General features: G+C 43.3%; 1 protein-coding gene across 4 annotated transcripts in view; it reads left to right on the top strand.

Moving 5' to 3' along the window:
• The window catches only part of MARCHF8 (membrane associated ring-CH-type finger 8), a 97,217-nt gene that overhangs the window by 2,726 nt on the left and 78,063 nt on the right, over positions 1-16,428 (top strand). Inside the window, exon 1 of one of the 4 annotated variants that reach the window (XM_054728827.1) lies at positions 7,236-7,353. The exons of the other annotated variants lie outside the window; for them this stretch is intronic. The gene's annotated coding sequence lies outside the window, so the exon portion shown is untranslated. Of the gene's footprint in view, positions 1-7,235; positions 7,354-16,428 lie in introns of those variants that run through there. 4 annotated transcript variants of the gene reach the window in all.

Consider the following 16,428-nt stretch of genomic DNA (forward strand, 5'->3'; position numbering starts at 1 on the left):
GGAGAGGAGAGGAGAGGAGAAGAAACATAGTTTGGTTGCCTCCCGCATGTGTCCCATCTGGGGATTGATCTCACAGCCTAGGAATGTGCTCTGAAACCTTTTTGATGTACGGGATGATGCTCTAACCAATGAGCAACCCAGCCAGGGCTCTAATTTCTTGCAATTTTTTTTTTAGTTTTGTAGTATTTACACCATGCCCATATTTTGTCAAATTTATATCTTCATTGAGGCCCAGTGCATGATTGAATCATGCACGTGTAGGGTCCCCTACACGTTTTCCTTTTCGATCACGGGGAGCTGGGTGCCTGTCCGCTGGTGCACCAGGTGCCGGAGGCTTCTGGAAGGCCTGGTGCCTGAGCGGACAGGCACCCAGCTCCCACACTTTAGCTTTCGATTGCGGAGGAGCTGAGTGCCTGTCCGCTCAGCACTCAGCTCCCCCGCTTTTGATGGTCCGTGCGGCGGGACGTCAGCTCACTGCCCCAGAGGCCCCTTCTGTGCCGCAGCACAGCCATGGCTCAGATGCTGAGCTCGTGCCGCTGCTGGCGACGCAGCTCAGTGTCCCGCCGGCCCAATCAGCTACCCCGGCCACCCTGAGTCCCGCCCCCGCCCCCCCGCGCCTCCTGGCCAATCATGGGCATAGCAAAGGTACGGTCAGTTTGCATATTTGTCTATTATTAGGTAGGATTTTATTATAAAAGGGAGTAAAAATCCTTTTCCACTTGTTCCTTGCTAATATGTAGAAATATAGTTGATTTTGTATATTATCTTTATATCTTGTAGCCATTTTAAATTCACTTATTCTATTATTCTGCTTATTCTTTTGCTTAGGGTTTTTCATACCTACAATCATTGAAAAGACAGTTTTACTTCTTCCTTTCCAATCAGTATACTTGTACAGTACCTTCCTTATCTTCTTTCTTCCACTCTTTCTCCCTCCCTCCTTACGTCCTTTTCTCTCCTTCCTCTTTCTCTTCTCTTTTTTTGTTTCCTTTCTTTGCCTTATTGCACTGTCTAGGGCCTCAAATTCAGTATTATGATAGAAGTGATAAGCATACATTCTCATTTTGTTCCCACTCTGAAGGGGAAAGTATTCAGTCTTATACCTGATACAAAAGTCACTAACAGTACTTTTTTGTTTGTTTGTTTTAAATTCAAATTCTTTATTGTTTAAAGTATTACATGAGTCTCCTTTTTCTCCCATTGACCTCTCCCCGGCCACTCCCATCCCCCAACAATACGTTTTTTTTTAATGTTAAACTTAAAAATTAAGACACTGTTAAGAAAAAGAAAAGATATGCTACTAATTGGGAACAAATACTTGCAATTCATATATCTGACAAAGGACTTTTATCCAGTGAATATAAAGGACCTCTATAAACCACTGATAAGAAAGCAGACAATTCAGTTGACAATATTGGTAACGAGATTTGGATAGATACTTCACAAGAGAAGATATTTGAGTTTCTAATATGCACATTTAAATTTTTCAACATATTTAGTTATTTAGGGTAATCAAATCAAAACTATAAACAACATTTAGCCTACAGGAATGGTTAAAATAGAAAAGACTGACAATATGAAGTGTTGATGATGATATAGAGCAGTAGGAACTTAACATAAATTGTTAGTAGGAATGTATAATGATACAGGCACTTTGGAAAAAGTTCAGCAGTTTCTGATTAACTTAAACATACACTTATTCTATGGCCCAGAAATTCCACCCCTGGTTATAAAATAAAAACTTGCATTACAAATGATTTATGCCCCAATGATTAGAGATCAAACATGGCAATAGCTCAAATGTCTGTCAATAAGTACACAATGAAATACTACCAAGCAGTAAAAAGGAAACTTCTGATAATGTCACAGCATGACATTAGCAAACATTATACTGAGCAAAAGAAGCAGACACAAAAGAATATGTATTATATAATTCCATTCATATTTGTGCTAGAGCCAAAACCCCCCAAAACCATTTAATCTATATAATAAAGGCCTAAGCGACCGTTATGGCGGAATGACCAAAACGACCCATTGCTATGATGCACACTGACCACCAGGGGGCAGACGCTGAATGCAGGAGCTGCCCCCTGGTAGTCAGTACACTCCCACAGGGGGAGTGCCGCTCAGCCAGAAGCAGGGCTCATGGCTAGCGAGTGCAGCGGCAGGGTGGGAGCCCCTCCCGCCTCCATGGCAGTGCTAAGGAGCAGCGAGCCAAGCAGCAAGGAGCAGCAAGCAGGCGGTGGTAAGAAGCGAGGCGTCCTGGACTGCGAGAGGGATGTCTGACTGCCGGCTTAGGCCCACTCCCTGCAGGTGGACATCCCCCAAGGTGTCCTGTACTGTGAGAGGGCGCAGGCCATGCTGAGGGAACGCCCCTCCCTCCCCCAGGGCACGAATTTCGTGCACCGGGCCTCTAGTCAGTAATAAAGCAGATTAGTGGTTGACTGGGGTCAGAGGTGGTGGCGGGGGGGAATTGACTGCAGAGAAACTTAAAATTTTTTTTAAATTGATTTTATTGGGGTGACATTGATTAAGAAAATTATATAGGTTTCAAGTGACCAATTCTATAATACATCATCTGTATATTGTATTGTGTGTTCGACAAACAAAGTGAAGTCTCCATCCATCACCTTTATTTCTCCTTTACCCTCTTCTGCCTCCCCTTTCCATCTGGTAATCACCATACTGTTGTTGGTGTCTGTGAGTTTGTTGTTGTTTTGTTTAATCACTTCACTTTTTTCACCCAGTCCTTAGTACCCCTGCTCTCTGACCAGCTGTCAGTCTGTTCTCTGTATCTATGAGCCTGTTTCTAGTTTAGTTTATTTTGTTCATTAGATTCCACATGTAAGTGAAATCATGGAATTTCTCATTCTCTCACTGGCTTATTTTACTTACCATATTACTCTCCATGTCCATCCATGCTGTTGTAAAAGTCTTTCTTTTTTATGGCCAAGTAGTATTCTATTGTGTAAATGTACCAGAGCTTTCATATCTTCTCATCTACTGATGAGCACTTGGGCTGCTTCTAAATCTTGGCTATTATAAATGACACTGCAATGAACAAAGTGGTGCATATGTGCTTTCAAATTAGTGTTTCAGGTTTCTTCAGATATATACCCAGAAGTGGAATTGCTGGGTCATAGGGCTGTGAGTTTGTCATAAATTATCTTTATTATGTTCAGGTATGATCCCTCTGTTCCCAGTTTACAGAGAGTTTTTATCGTAAACTAGAGGCCTGGTACACAGATTCATGCACATTGAAAGGAAATTAATTAGAAGGTGGCCAGCGGGGCGGGACTGGGCGAGACAGGCCAGACACGCCCTGGAGCCAACCTCCCATGGTCCCTCCCCGGCCGGCTGTACCTGGGGCAGTGCCGGGACTCAAAGGCCATCTGCGGAGTGAGTGGGGTCCCTCTAGCCTGGCTTGTGGGGGATCAGAGGAGTCCTGGAATACGAGAGGGCACTCTGCAAAGTTGCTGTCACTCAGCAGCGTTTGCGAGAGGGCACAGGCCTGGCCGAGGGGCCCCACTGGTTAATCTCTTCCTGCCTTCCTCCTTCCCCCCTTCCCTCTGAGATTCATCAATCTGTTCCATGGTTTCTGCTTCTGTGTTGAGTGTCTGTCCCCTGGTGGTCAGTGCGCATCATAGCTACCAGCCAGTTGGCTGGTCGCTTAGGCTTTTATATATATAGAATAGGTTCTGGATTTTGTCAAATGCTTTTTCTGCATTTATTGATAGGATCATGTGATTTTTTTATCCTTCATTTTGTTTATATGATGTATCACATTTATTGATTTGTAAATATTGTACCAACCTTGTATCCCTGGAATAAATCCCACCTGATTATGGTGTATGATCTTTTTAATGTATTGCTGCATCTAGTTTGCTAATATTTTGATGAGGATTTTAGGATTGGCCTATAATTTTTTTTCTTTGTAGTGTCTTTATCTGGTTTTAGAATTAGGATAATGCTGGCCTTGTGAAAAGAGTTTTGAAGTCTTCCTTTCTCTTGAAATTTAGTTTCAGAAGGATAGGTGTTAGTTCTTTTTTTGAATGATTGATAAAGTTCACAGTGTGAAGCTATCCAGTTCAGGACTTTTGTTTATTGGGAGTTATTTTATTTTTTATTTTTTTATTTATTTTTATTACTGCTTCTATTTCATTAGTTGTGATTACTCTATTTAGATTTTCTAATTCTTCCTGTTTCTGTTTTGGAAGGTTGTATGTTTCTATGAATTTATCCATTTCACCCACATTTTCCAATTTATTGACATATAGTTGTTCATAGTATTTTCTTACAATCTTTTGTATTTCTGTGTTATCAGTTGTTATTCCTCCTCTTTAATTTCTGCTTTTATTTAATTGGATTCTCTCTCTCTTTTTTTTTTAAATTTCTTTATTGATTAAGGTATCACATATTTGTCCTCATCCCCCCATTCCCATCCCACACCCCTCTCCACGCATGCCCCCACCCCCCTGTTGTCCTTAACCACTGGTTAGGCTCATATGCATGCACACAAGTCCTTTGGTTGATCTCTCCCCTATATCCCCACCCTCCCCTCCCTCTGAGGCCCGACAGTCTGATCCATTCCTCCTTGTCTCTGGGTCTGTTCTTGTTCATCAGTCTATGTTGTTCATAATTTCCCCTAGATGAGTGAGATCATGTGCTACTAGAAATACATTTATAAGAACCAAAAATGAGACAAGCAATAATGGTTATGCTGAAAGGCAAATGAATCAGTCTGTAGTGAGTTTCTTTCTGGGCCAACAGTTCTTTTGCGACTCAATTTCAATGTCAAACAGTTCCTTATGTGCACATGTCAGCACTGATATTTCAGTTCTGGATGGAGGACAAATGGTGGTAATGCAGGTACGACTCTCTCTGGTTTGGTCCTGGGCAACCTGCAGTGATGCACAGCTGCTCTCTTTTTTTCTTGATGAATCTGGTTAAAGGTTTGTCAATCTCGTTTGTCTTTTTAAAGAACGTGTCATTGATCTTTCATATTGTGTGGGGGTTTTTTTGTCTCTGTCATTTTCTCTCTCATATTATTTCTTTCCTTCTACTTATTCTGGGCTTTGTTTTTCTTTTTCTAATTCTTTTAGCTATAGGGTTAGATTTTATACTAGAAAATTTTTTTTGCTTCTTGAAATAGGGCTGTAATGCTATGAACTTCCCTATCAGGACTGCTTTAGCTGTGTCCTATATATTTTGGGTCACTGTGTGTTCATTTTCATTTGTGTCCAGGTAATTTGATTTCTACTTTTTTTTTCTCATTATTAACCCCTATTCATTGTTTAATAGCATGTTTTTGAGCCTCCACATGTTTGAATAATTTTATTATTATTTTTAATTGTAATTGATTTCTAGTTTCATATAGTTGTGGTCAGAGAAGAATCTTGATATGATTACAATCTTCTTGAATGTATTAAGACTTAGTTTGTGTCCTAACATGTGGTCTATCTTTGAGAATGTTCTATATGCACTTGAGAAGAATGTAGTTTTCTGCTTTGGGATGAAGTGTTCTGTAAATATCAATTACATCCATCCCATTCAGTGTGTCACTTAAGGTCATTGTTGCCTTGTTGATTTATTGTCTGGAAGATCTATCCATTGATGTCAGTGGGATATTAAAATTCCCCACTATGCCTGTATTGCTGTTGAGCTCTCCTTTAATTTCCTTCTAGATTTTAAAAATATACTTAGGTTCTCCTATGTTGGGTGCATATATGTTTATTTCCTCTTGTTGGAATGATCCCTTTAGTATCATGCAGTGAACTTATTTGTCTCTTTTATGGCGTTTGTTTTGAAGTGTGTTTTGTCTGATATAAGTATAGCTACCCCAACTTTGTGTTTTTAAAAATATACATATATATTTTTATTGATTTCAGAGAGGAAAGGAGAAGGAGAGAGTGATAGGAACATCAGTGATGGGAGAGAACCATTGATCGGCTGCCTCCTGCACGCCCTGTACTGGGGATTGAGCCCACAACCTGGGCATGTGCCCATGACCAGAGTCGTATCTGGGATCTTTTAGTCCGCAGGCTGATGCTCTATCCACTGAGCCAAACTGGCTAGGGCCCAATTTTGTTTTTTGTTTCCATTTGCATGGAATTTTTTTTCATCCCTTAATTTTTTTTTTGGTCTTTTTGTATATCCTTTGTTCTGAGGTGGGTCTCTTGTAGAGAATATATATATGGGTTACAGTTTTTTTTGTCCACTCAGCTACTCTTTGTCTTTTGATTGGAGCATTTAATTTGTTTACAGTTAAGGTTATTATTAACCCTTTGCACTTGCTTGCTTTTTTCTCAATTCCTTTATTCTAATGCTAACCATGTCGAGTCACACTCGACATCCGAGTGCAAAAGATTAACTAGTGTCCCAGTGCACGGATTCTTGCACATCGAAAGGAAATTAATTAGAAGAAATATTTTAATATCGCTTTTTGCGTCTTGCTAATGAAAAGAAAATAGGATTCTACCAAGTCTCCTATCTATCTACTCCAGGACTTCTGTGAGGATCAAATGAGATAAAGCACGGGAAAATACTCACAAACATTTGGTTAAACTGTAAAATGTTTGCATCTGGCTATAAAGCAAGCTGGGTTCCTGGGCTGAAGAAACTCCAAGGAGGCTAGTCGCTAGGGAGAGGAAGCTGGGCATTGCTACTTGACGTCATTATCCAGCGCCCACAGCGACTGTTTCTGGGCTGGGCTGAGCTGTGGGTCACATTTTGCGCCATGGGGTCTTGGCAGTATTGGCTGTGATTTGGTGGGGTGTCGCTCCAGGGTGGTGGCAGGGTCTGTGTCCCACTTGGGCGAAGCCGAGTGTTGGTTTGTCGGCTCCAGGTCCATGGTGCCGTTTATTTTTAAATGGCCAGTGCATGTCATGGCAGCTCCTGCGTTGAGCACCAGCCCCCTGGTGGTCAGTGTGCATCATAGCTACCGGTTGGACGGATGGACACGTAGCCTTTTATATATATAGACTAGTAGCCCTGCACACGAATCCGTGTGCCAGTATCTCTCTGCGGGGCCTGGCCACTCTGTGCCTGCTGCCCAGAGGCTCTCCGTGGCCCAGAGGCCCATCCACGGCCGGGCGCGGAACGCTTGCCTCGTCGCCAGGGGCGACAATGCAAGTGTTCCGTGCCCCTGCCTGGCCAGAGGCCCATCTGCGAATGGGCGCGGAACACTTGCCTTGTCGCCGTGGTGAGGAAGCAAGCATTCCGCCAGGCCACTCACACTGCCTGCTTTCAGCGGCCCGCCGCCCCCAGGACTGGGGGGACTCCGGCGGGGCTGAGAGGACTGGGCACTGCCATCTTGTGGCTGGTTAATTTGTATATTACCCTTTCATTGGATAGGTACTTATTGCCATTTTATCCTTTATACTTATGTTTCTCTTTCTCTCTATATCTTCTTCTTGAAGCTGGCCCTTTAACATTTCTTGCCATACTGGTTTGGTGGTAATGAACTCATTTAACTTTTTTTCTTGTATGGGAAACTCTTTATTTGTCCTTCAAGTTTTAAATGATAGCCTTGCTGGAGAAAGTAGTCTTGGTTATAGTTCCTTGCTTTTCATCACTTTGAATATTTCATGCCAATCTCGTCTGGCCTGAAGTGCTTCTGTTGAGAAATCAGCTGACAGCCTTATGGGTGCTCTCTTGTAAGTAAGTAGCTCTTTCTCCCTTGCTGCTTTTAAGATTCTCTCTTCATCTTTAACCTTTGCCGTTTTAATTACGATGTGTCTGTGGGCCTCTGTGTTTATCTTGATTGGGACTCCCTGTGTTTCCTGAACTTGTGTGACTTTTTCCTCACTATGTTAGGGTAATTTTCAGACATAATTTCTTCACACTGGTTATTGATCTCTTGCTCACTCTCTTCTCCTTCTGATACCCCTATGATGTAGATATTTTTATGCTTGATGTTGTCCTGGAGGTCCCTTAGACTTTCCTCTTTTTTTTTTGGGGGGGGGGTAATTCTCCTTTCTTTTTGATGCTCTGCGTGGGTGCTTACTGTTACCTTGTTCTCTAAATCACTGATTCAATCCTCTGCTTCACCAAAGTGCTACTGATTCCATCTAGCGTGTTCTTCATTTCAGATATTGTATTCTCATTTCGGACTGATTCTTTTTTATGGTTTTTATGCCCTTTTTAATGCTTACCATCTCTTTAAGTTCTCACTGAGATCATCCGTTTCTCCCTGAAGGTCCTTGAGCATCCTTATAACCATTCTTTTAAAGTCTGCATCTGATTATATTGGTTGCTTCCATTTAATTTAATAGTTTTTATGGGAATTTCTCTTGTTTTTTGATTTGGGGCATATTTCTTTGTCTCCTCATCGTGTCCCTGTGTATTCGGTAGATCTGCTACAGCTCCCAATCTTGTTACGGCTTTTTGATGTAGATGTCTTGTTGGACTCAGTGGTACAGTTTTCCAGATCACCTGAGCTCAGTGCTCCAGGAAAGTTTCTTGTGGGCTATGTGCAGCCTCTTATTGTAGTTGAGTCTTGCATTGTTTTGATCCTTTCTTGGCTGGTGTTAACTCTTCAGGCTGGATGACTATAAGCATAAACCTTGATCCCTGTGTTTGAGTTGTTGTGGAAGGGCTGTCCCCAGAGGTGAAGTTGTTCCCAGGAGGGTCTGGTGCCTTTCGGAATCCCCCGTTGCACATGCACTTGTGTTGCTAGTCCGGTTGTGCTCTGGTGTGGTCTGAAGCCCATTGGTTGTGTTGGTTTTGGTTTCACTTGGGCAGGGTTCAGGTACAGGTCAATGTCAGATGTGTGTAACCAGCCTTACCCTACCTGTCTGGAGATACTATACTATTCACTGTTTGTGGCTGTGTCTACTTGGCTTGGGAGTGGGTGGGAGTGCGTGGGAGGGTCCAAGCAGAGGATCAGCTTCCTCCTCTTAGAGCTGGGGGCAGATCTGTGAAAGGTCTGAGGTTTCCTGAGGTCTGCCGCCACATGTTCGTGACTCTCCTCCCCCTGAGGTTGCCTAGTCTTTTTCCAGAGCCATCTGTAGAAAGACTGTAGAGTGGGCCCAGCCTAGCCATGACCCACAAACCCTTCCACAGTTCACTAGCTTGGTAGGGTGGGGTGACTGGGGTTGGGATGACAGGATCAGTAAGTCCCCTACTTGGTTGTCTTTGTCAGGCTCTCCATAAGGGGAAAGTGGCTCATACTCTAAGGCCATACTTCTTGGCTCTAGCTTCTCCAGGAGGAGTGCACTGCAGGTTCAGGTTGGGTGCTGCCAGCTGTCCCCTCTGCAGCCAACACAACAGGAGGAGGCCACTGGGGCTCAGGCGGGCAGATCCAAAGAGTCTCCCATTGAGGGTGATGCTTGCCAGTTTTGCAGGAGGGGACGCAGCACTTCATCCAATCCTGGGCCATTGTCCCAGCTCCAAGTAGCACTCCCTTTCCTTTGTGGAGCTCATCTCAGCAGGGTGTGGACACGGGGACTTTGGAGGGCAGACCTGAACCATCTCCCATTAGAGGTAAGCCTGTAGGAAGGGGTGGGCACCTCTTCCCCTTCCCGGGGCAAAAGCCTCCAAGGGAGGCGTTCACTGAATGTCCCAGCTCCAAAAAGCTCCCAGATTCCCCTGCGGGAATGAGCTTAGCAGGGCGGGGTCCCTGGCAGCCAAAAGGCAGGTCCCATTAATCCGTTGAGGAGTAGTGTGGGTTGAGCTCCCGGAGGAGATTGGAGTGACCCCCACCACACATGATGTATCCACACAACCCAGCACCCACCTGTCTGATTCCCAGTGGACGTGCTCAGAAAGTCCCAGCTCCGTGTGGCACCCTTATCCCCCCATGGGACTGAACTCAGCAGGGCAGGCCCACAGCTAGTGGGAGGACAGGCCAAGTGATTCAACAGTTGGTGGGGGCGCAGGTTCTGCACGGGAGGTGGGGAAGAATGGGCCCCTTTCTAAAGCTACACAGTTCAGTCACTGTAGTATTGGCCAAGAGCTTCAGAAAAAGAGCTCCCCAAAGGTCCCTCCTGGGTGCAGCCAGCAAAGCCCCCTCTGCAGGACCTGAGCAGGCAGAGTGGTGTCCCCAGTAGTTGGAGGACCTGGCAGTACCCTCCCAGACTGGTGCTGTAACAATAGGAGAGCTTGACCCTGGGAAGGTGGCCTCTGGGTCTCTGACATACTCCCTTTTCTCCCACGCAGACTGAACCCCACTGACTTTCAACACCAGATGCGCTGTGGCTGCTCTTCCCGTCTCTGTTGCTCTGGTTGGGAATCCCTGTGTGGGGCTGAGACCTCATGCTCCTGGGGGAGGGAGTTTTGTAGCCCAGATAACCCTTTGGCTTCTCTCAGCCTCTGTATGTGGGTGTTATGTCTAGCCCTTCCTGCATCTTCACCCTTCTTACCATCTCTCTTGTGGCTTCTTCTGTAAATCCTTGGTTATAATATTTCAGTTCAGCTAGCCTTCTGTTAGTTATTCAGGTTGATTGCTCTATAATTTAGCTGTAAATCTGATTTGGTGCTGGGAGCAGGTGAGTGTAGCTTCCACATATTCTGCAGCCATCTTGGAATCCCTGCTTTATTATTCTGAAGGTGTGTATTATTGCTTGGTGTGCATTTGTTCATGGCACACAATCTTATGTGGGAAGAGCCTTTGGGAAGTGATTGACACCACAAAACTGCTTGGCTGATGTTTCTCAGGAAGCTCCATGCCATAAATGAGTTCCTTCACTGCTACTCCCAGAAGGATTAGATTGAATTCAGGGTAGTTGATGTGGAAGGTGATACTTTAATACTATAGCTTGATTTTTAAGTTAAAATGACTTTATTTTATGCTAGGAGGGCACATACTGTAAACCTTTACATTTCTCTTGATTTCTTAAAAACTTTACTTTTTTTTTTTTTTTTTTGCAGAAAGGCTATCAAAGCACCAAAATTTTGAGGAATCACTGGAAGTCTTAAGTTTGTTAATTTGGTTGTGATAATGTTAGGAATGTTCTAGTACTTACCCAGGTGGCAGAGTGATTAAGGATATAGGCTTTGGAGTCAGCTTCAGCACTTACTGTGTGACCTCAGGCCTGGGTTTCTCATCCGTATAGTGGGGATGGTAACAATTACTGTTTCATAGAGTGGTTGTGAGCATGGGAGTTTTGTTTTTAACATGTTAAACTGAGAATATTTGTCTGTCTTATCATAAAACTTAAAAAATTATGTCAATTCTGTTACTAATGCAGCATCTTCTACAACTTGGTATCGTTCTGAGGGTATTAGACTTAAGAGTTAGGAAACCTGAGTTCCCTCCCTACTTTCTTTATGAGGAACTGCTTGACCTCTAACAAGCAGCCTTGCTCCATCTTTCTCTGCCTGACTTTGCTCATTTGTAAAACTGAGGTTGGGTTTGAAGTGGTTCGTCTCTAAGATTCCTTTTAGTTCTTCCATGAATCATATTGAGCTAAGACACAGTTCATGAGGAGAGCATATTTTACAACCCAGGGAAGAAAAAGGCTTGGTGTGTGGAGGGTAAAATTGAGAATAATTAGATTTGTCTTGCTTCTAATATATGGTGAAATAAACAATAATAGATTGACTCAGCATAATGGACACATTTCTAATACTTACTACTGTCCAACACTGAAATGGGCCACCTTAAGTGCTGCATGCTTCCTAACACTGAAAGGACAAAGGTCAAGGTCATACTGGCAAATGATGCTTCAGAGTCAGGTCCAAGTTATTTAAGCCTTAGCTAGGCATGGTGCTGGATAACTTCTCTAACCTTCTGGCCTCTCGTGGGTGGAAATCATGGCATGATAAAGTTATTAAAGTGATCAAGGAAAAAACCATATTGCATTGTGGTCACTAACTTTAAATGAATCATAATAATGATAATTCATGTATTAAATTATTTTTTATCTGTAATTTTTTTGGTTGAAGTGCAGACTAAATACTCTGTTCCCAGTTTTGAAAATGTTGCTCTTCTTAAGTCTTATTTAGTTTTTGATGATTTATTTGGGAAAAGCAGCACTATTATTTTCTTTGTTTTGAGTGATCTTTCAATGCTTGCCACTTTCCTTTTAAGCAGAGCTGGGAACTGAGTTTGGGTTCTTCGGCCTGTAGGGATGTGCAGCTAAATGTGTCACTGACTGTGTGGGCGCATTGCCAACTTCTCTGGAGGTGTTTACCAGCCTGGGCAGTTTTGATAATATTATCTTCTTATAGTGTCTGCTGGGAAGCAGTCTTTGAAGAAATATATGATATGTGGGGGAGCAAAGCCTTGGGGGAAAAGGTATTCTTATTACTTTTATTAAATTATAATGCTCTTCCCCGCCCCCCCATTTCGTGTGTGTGTGTGTGTGTGTGTTTCCGAAACGACCCCAGGCCTCCTTTACCCACCGGGTGCCCTGTTCCTGATGAGTTGGGATTAGACTCTAGTGAACTGGTGGATAAATCAGTTTATGGCGGCTTCTCACCCTTAGCACTACTGACATTTGGTAACGGATAGTTGTTTGCTGTGGGGCTGTCCTGTGCATTGTAGTATGTGTAGTAGCATCCCTGGTCTCTTCCTACTAGTGCCAGTAGCACCTCCCCCCCTACCCCAGTTATGCCAACCAGAGATAGCCCCAAGACACTGCCCGAAGTCCCCTGGGCACCAGAATCACCCAACTTGAGAACCACTGACTTGTGGATGCCTCTCCGCCAGCCCTCTGCCCCGGTTGTGGTCATCCTCCTCTCTGGTTTCTCCACGTTGCCAGCCCAGCTCACAGCCTCCTCCCCCTGATGGTGCTCTGCTCAGCTAATGAGGTGGAGCGTTGCCAAAAGGAAGGTGGAATCAGTGGGGAATAGGGCAGAGCAGGAGTCAGGTGTGACCTTGGGTAGTGGCTGAGCACAGCAACACACGGATGGGTGTGTTTTTGGTGGCAGCTAATGATTAGACTTAAATGTTCTTTGACATGAAAGTGAGCTGACAGAGTGACACTGGTGCTCCTAGCACACAGAACAGGTATGTGGCATCTGCATGTTGTCTGAGCCTGCTGGGAGTCTGGGGTTTTGAAAGAAAGCTCCAGGGGTGTTTTCTCCTTAATATTTTTTATTTGAAAGGGTAAGGAAAACAGAAACTGCTTCTTAATTCCATGTTCAATTTAGATTTCATTTTTGAGGTGACTTTAGTAGTTAGAGTCAATATTTTTTTTACATGAGTGAAATGACATGGGAGAATTTGTAAATATAAAGTGGCAAATATTTAAATAGTGCAACTGGGGATGACGCCATAACCTAAGAAACGCTCAGAGTGCTCAGGGAGTGAGGCAGGTAACTGGGCTTGGTCCGCCATGTCAGGAAGGGTGGGGGCTGGGGGTGAGGGATGGGCATGGGGATCTCATAGGTAAACTCAAGACTTGGAACAGGTGTTCACAGGCCTTGTTAATATTCATCTTCAAACAATCAATGTTTGTCATTAGTGCTTTTATTCTGGGATTTATACATTTTTTAACCTAATCACAGTCATCCTGAATGCTGTTTATTTTATAAACCTGACTCTTTTAACATTTATTGCATAACACTGCCCACTTCAATAACTGAGTGACTGCATACTGCATTTTATGTTATCTTCTAATTTACTTAACACTTTTTCTGTTGCTTAATGTAGAACTTATTTTAAAGAGTTTTGCTACTGTAAGTATCCTTTGATGGATATATTTGGGCATACATTTTAATCCGTAGTTCAGACAATTTCTTTTGGATAGTGTCATGAACTAGAGTCACTGGGTGAGATGGTGGATATTTTTTTAAATTAAATTTATTCGGCTGACATTGGTTAATAAAATTATATAGGTTTCAAGTGTGCAATTTTATAATACATGATCAGTTTTTGCATTGTGTGTTTACCACCCAGAGTCAAAACTAGGAAAGCTGCCGCCTTTACCCTTTATTTTGAAGGCTCTTGATTCCTGTTACTAAACTGCTCTACTGAAAGGTTCTAGCTAACACTTTCATTAGCAGAGTGTTTAGTGACCCTTTTAGGACATTCTTGCCAAAGTTGGGTGCTATTAAACAAAAAAAGAAAGAACGGATTTAACAGGGGTAAAACATCTCATTTTTGTCTTTCTTTGCCTGTTTAAATTATTGGTGAAGTTGATTTTTTGTTGTTTTCCTTTAAAACTTCATTAGTTTATTTTGTAAATTGGCTCTGCATGTCTTTTTCTGCTTAATTTTTTGGGGTTTTACTGTTTTGTTGCTTTTTTCTGATTCTTTTGTACAGTTTATATATACATATTTTGTTTTTATGTTCAGTTTATTATTTATTTTTTAATTACAGCTTACATTTAGTATTATTATATATTAGTTCAGGTATACAGCAGAGTGGTTAGACAGTCATGTATTTTACAAAGTGTTCCCCCTAATATTTCTAGTTCCCACCTGGCACTATTCATACTTATTACTGTATTATTGACTATATTCCCTATGCTTTACTTTATACTTTATATCCTCATGACTGTTTTGTAACTTCCAATTTGTACTTCTTAATCCATTCATCTTTTTGCCAAACCCCCCTGCCCCTCTGGCAACTGTCAGTCTATTCTCTGATTTATGGATCGCTTTCAATTTTGTGTGTTTATTTTTTCTTTAGATTTCACATATAAAACATCGTATGGTATTTGTCTTTATCTATCTGGCTTATTTCACTTAGCATAATAGCCTTTAGGTCCAGTCACATTGTTGCAAATGGTAAGATTTAATTCTTTTTTATGGCCAAGTAATATTCTGTTGTATATATGTACTATATTTTTATCCACTAATCTATTAATGGGCACTTGAGCTGCTTCCATATCTTAGCTATCTATATATATAAAAGCCAAGCAACTAGAACGCTGGAACAACCGGAACTGCCGGAACAACCGGAACGACCGGAACAACCAGTTGGTATAATGCGCACTTCAGCCGGCCACCAGCCCGATGGGGAGGCAGCCCCTCCTCCCCCGGCTGGCCCAGCCCCTGATCGCCCCCCTTCACCCTGATCGGGGGCAGGGCCAGCCAGCCAACCACCTGCGGCCCCTCTCCCTGGCTGGCCCCACCCTCGATTGGCCCCCCCACTCTATTGGGGCAGGGTCAGCTGGCCAACCGCCCATAGCCCCTCCCACTGGCCATGGCCCCTTCCCCAGGCCGGCCCCACCCCTCATCGACTCCCTCACTCCGATCAGGGACAGGGCTGGCTGGCCAACCTCCTGTGGCCCCCCCCAGCCGGCCCTGCCCCTGATCGCCCCCCCACATTGGGGGCGGGGTTGGCCGACCTCCCGCGGCACCCCTCTGGCCAGCCCGGCCTCGATGGGCCCCCATCGGGTTGGGCCGGCTGGACCCCACCTGGGCACAAATATCTAGTCCTATATAATAAAAAGCTAATATGCAAATTGTTCAGGAGTTGGACTGGGAGTTCAACCAGGAGTTCAACCAGGGGGCAGGGCCGGCCAGCCAGCCGCCCGCGGCCCCTCCCCCTGGACAGCCCAGCCCAATTGCCCTGATTGGGGCGGGCTGGCCGGACCCCACCCATGCACAAATTCGTGCACCAGGCCTCTAGTTGTAAATAATGCCTCAACGACCATAGGGAACATATATTTTTTTGAATTAACGTTTCAGGTTTGTTTGGATATATACCCAGAAGTGGAATCGCTGGGTCAAAAGGCAGTTCCATTTTTAATTTTTTGTGGAAACTCCATACTCTCTTCCACAGTGGCTGCACCAATCTGCATTTCTAGCAATAGTTCACCAGGGTTCCCTTTTCCCCATAACCTTGTCAACCCTTGATGTTTGTCGATATATTGATGATAGCCATTCTGACAGGTGTGAGGTGATATCTCACTGTGGTTTTAATATGCATTTCTCTATTATTGGTGTTTTCAGATGTTTACTGGCCATCTGTTAGTCTGCTTTAGAGAAATGCCTATTCAGGTCCTCTGATCGCCTTTTAATTGAATTGTTTTTTGGTGTTGAGTTGTATGAATTCTTTATAAATTTTGGATATTAACTCCTTATCTGATGTATTATTTGCGAATATCTTCTCCCATTCAATAGATTGTCTTTTCAAAAACCCCTTTGCTGTGCAAAAACATTTTAGTTTGATGTAGTCCCATTTTTTTGTGGTTGTTGTTCCCTTGCCTGAAGAGATATAGCAGAACAAATATTGCTACGAGAAATGTCAGATATTTTTCTGCCTATGTTTTCTTCTAGGGGTTTTATGCTTTCGAGTCTTACATTTAGTTTTTAATCCATTTTGCGTTTATTCTTGCATATGGTGTAAGAAGATGGTCTAATTTCTTTTTTTGCATGTATTTGTCCAATTTCCCCAGCACCATTGATTGAAGAGACTGTCTTTATCTGATTGTATGTTCACAAGGAACTGGAGCTGCAAAGCCATGAGGATCTGACACAAGTCTAGGGACCAGATACACTTATGCTCGTTGCATCTCTGCTCTTCTCTTCCAG

This window comes from Eptesicus fuscus, chromosome 17, assembly GCF_027574615.1.
Source record: "Eptesicus fuscus isolate TK198812 chromosome 17, DD_ASM_mEF_20220401, whole genome shotgun sequence".
Taxonomy (NCBI): domain Eukaryota; kingdom Metazoa; phylum Chordata; class Mammalia; order Chiroptera; family Vespertilionidae; genus Eptesicus; species Eptesicus fuscus.